This window comes from Hemitrygon akajei, unplaced genomic scaffold (genome assembly GCF_048418815.1).
Source record: "Hemitrygon akajei unplaced genomic scaffold, sHemAka1.3 Scf000131, whole genome shotgun sequence".
Lineage (NCBI taxonomy): Eukaryota > Metazoa > Chordata > Chondrichthyes > Myliobatiformes > Dasyatidae > Hemitrygon > Hemitrygon akajei.
In genome coordinates this window covers 825193-828123 of record NW_027332017.1, presented here as the reverse complement: position 1 = coordinate 828123, position 2931 = coordinate 825193, and the positions used below count along the sequence as shown (strand labels likewise).

General features: G+C 42.9%; 1 non-coding gene across 1 annotated transcript; it reads right to left on the bottom strand.

The window, feature by feature from the left end:
- Window positions 1-2523: 2523 nt before the first annotated feature.
- On the bottom strand, window positions 2524-2596 carry trnav-cac (transfer RNA valine (anticodon CAC)). Its single transcript has one exon. It is a non-coding gene; the product is annotated as a tRNA-Val (tRNA).
- Window positions 2597-2931: the final 335 nt, after the last annotated feature.

The window sequence follows — 2931 nt, the reverse complement described above, 5'->3', positions numbered from 1 at the left end:
TTCGGTTTTATTATTTCGCACATTATTATTGTGTATTTTATTATCCTGTAATGTATTCTTAGTTAAGCCTGCAGAGTGCTAGTTGTGTTTTTATAAGTTATTGCTGTAACGAAAGCATTTCCCACTTGAGATCACTAAAGTATTATTATTGTTATTATTAATATTATAACAGGCTGCTGTATTGGGTGCAACGATACGTTTTTGCAACAGGCAAATTTTAAATGCTTCGCTTTAATTAATTTTCTAACGTAACACAACTTAATTAAAATCTAAAATGCTAATAAAATTTCAGCTGAACTAAGCAAATGACAGGCTCTTCCCTATTGACACCAACTTACCTGAGTTTGAGAGGGTGAGCGGCTTTAAGTTGCTCGGCATAAACATTAGCGAGGATCTCACGTCGTCTGTACATACCGGCTGCCTGCTTTTTTACCTCAGACGGTTGAAGAAATTTGGCGTGGGCCGCCAGATCCTATGAACCTTCCACAGAGAACACTGACTGGCTGCATTGCTGCCTTTTATTTGGGAACTGTACTTCCCTCAGTCGCAGGACGCTGCAGCCAATTGGCTGGGGACAGCACAGCCAATCTATAGATGTGTGCTTCTCAATATTCAGGACATTTACAGAGAGAAGTGTGTAAAAAGGGTCCGAGTCACTGCAATCACAAATTGTTCCAGCTTCTACGATCCGGAAAACGGTACTGTAGCATAAAAGCCCTTGACCAACCGGCTCCAGGACAGGATTGTCCACCAGGGCATCTGACTGCTTAATTCATGCTGACACAATTGTATTTCTATGTTGTATTCACTATCCACTTGTACATGTAGTGTATGTGAAGGATGTCATCAGTAAAGTTAAGTCAATCTAACAAACAATATTTATATGTCCTTTTTTATACTTACATTTTAAAATGCTTGATTCATGGGAAATTTGGTATTTTTTATAATATTTGTGTTTGAATATAAACCTGTTAAAATAGACCCCAGACATTTGCACACTTGCCCACTACTCATTGCACAACTGAAAATACTCACAGGTTCTCGGGTTTAAACTGCACGGAACCAAAGCTTCTAACGCAGCACGACCAGAGCGTCCGAGGTGCCTATAAAATATATTTCCATTCTCCTATGGTTGGCGCATATAGCTCTAAGCCTTCCTTAGCCATGCCTAGGAATTCTAGTAACCATGGCAGCCAAGGAATATAGAACTGGAATGTGAGAGCAAACGGGTGAAACATAAGCTGGGATTTAAAGTGCTCGGAAAGAAACTCAGATTAATAAAACACAAACGGTTGAAGAACAGACGAGGTGGCCGAGAGGTTAAGGCAATGGACTGCTAATCCATTGGGCTTTGTACGTATGCGTCCAAATCCTATGCTTATCGTGATAAGGTTATCTGGATGATAATATACTGAAGTTATCACTTATTAGAATTCCGAGCCTACACCTTATATCACACGAAAGACAGAGTTTGGCTGGGAGATATGCAAATCAATGTTTTCTATTAAATTTAATAATTTTGGCCATAATACCAGAAGATATTGGGGCAGAACTCTGCCATTCCGTCCATTCCATCATTGTTGATATATTATCCCTCTCAATGCCTTTCTCTTGCCTTCTTTCCGTCATATTTGACATGGTTCATAACCAAGAACCTGTCGATCTCCGCTTAAACAATGGGATTGTATTTTGGTGCCGAGAGGTAATGTTACAGATTCATAGGGCCGTGGTGAGACGCCACCTGGAGTACTGTGCTCAGTTCTGGTCGCCTCACTACAGGAAGGATGTGGAAACTATAGAAAGGGTGCAAACAGTATTTACAAAGTTGTTGGCTGGATTGGGGAGCATGCCCTATGAGAACAGGTTGAGTGAAATCGGCTTTTTCTCCTTGGAACGACGGATTAGAGGTGTATAAGACAATGAGGGGCATTGATTGTGTGGATAGTCAGAGGCTTTTTTTCCCTAGGGTTGAAATGGCTAGCACAAGAGGGCAGAGTTTTAAGGTGCTGGGGGTAGGTACAGAGGAGATGTCAGGGGTAAGGTTTTACGCAGAGAGTGGTGAGTGAGTGGAATGGGCTGCCGGCGGGGGTGGTGGAGGCAGATAGGATAGGGTCTTTTAAGTGTCTACTGGACAGGTACATGGAGCTTAGAAAATAGAGAACTATGGGTAACCCTAGGTAAATTACGTGAAGTGCTCACATGTTCGGTACAACATTGCGGGCCGAAGCGCCTGCTTTGTGCTGAAGCTTTTCTTTGTTTCTGTGCTCGTTTGAAACCACAATGCATCCTCAGGATGCATCTGTGACAGTTGCTTCGAGTTGCTAATTCTCCCGTTATGCAGTCTGGGTCATCCATGAACCTCCTTATGTTTAAATCCGTTTGAAGCTTTGTCAGGTTTGAAGCAGTACGTGCTGCTAGAAGTAAAGCGAACACCTTTACACCTTGGATGCCCGGGACAGTAAACTTGAACACGAACTGAAAATTTGAGTTTCAAGTTCATCCCAAACAGTGGAGACCAAACAATCTTTCTGCCCGGGATTGAACTGGGGACCTTTCGCGTGTGAAGCGAACGTGATAACCACTACACCACAGAAATCCTGCAAAGCGCTCAGTGCTCTGCGCTCTTGAGCGAAGACCCGAGGCATCCCCTCCCCGCCCTGCTCTGAAGTACAACTATAAGAACAAAACATTGCCCACCGTTCCGCTCCATTTTTCAACATCAAATATTAAATTTATGTGCCATATACAGTGATATGTATTAACAATTTCCTGTGGAGTGCTGGTCAGGGCGCAACATGTAACAGGTAACTGAACTATGTGGCAAGAACAAAGCAAGGGGTTGAAACATCTTCATTACTCTCGCTTCGAGCAGTCTCCACAGGGTGGCGCCCCGGCCCATGAACTAATTTCAACAATGCCTTGAAGATTTCT